Below are 302 nucleotides of genomic sequence, written 5' to 3'. Positions count from 1 at the left end.
AAATAAATAAATAAATAAATAAATAAATAAATAAATAAATAAATAAATAAATATGTCCAATATCCTAAGTCATTAGGGTATTGCAAATTAAAACAAGATACCTCCACACACCTATTAGCATGGCCAAAATCCAGAACACTGACAGCACCAAATGCTACCATGGAAGTGAAACAAAAGCTCTCATTCACTGCTGGTGAGATGCAAAATGGCACAGCCTCTTCGGAAGAGAGTTGGCAGTTTCTCACAAAATGAACATACTCTGTCCTGAGTTACCAGGAGGAAAAATGAAAAAATAAATAAAT

This window comes from Piliocolobus tephrosceles, chromosome 15, assembly GCF_002776525.5.
Source record: "Piliocolobus tephrosceles isolate RC106 chromosome 15, ASM277652v3, whole genome shotgun sequence".
Classification (NCBI taxonomy): domain Eukaryota; kingdom Metazoa; phylum Chordata; class Mammalia; order Primates; family Cercopithecidae; genus Piliocolobus; species Piliocolobus tephrosceles.
This window is presented reverse-complemented; position numbering follows the sequence as displayed.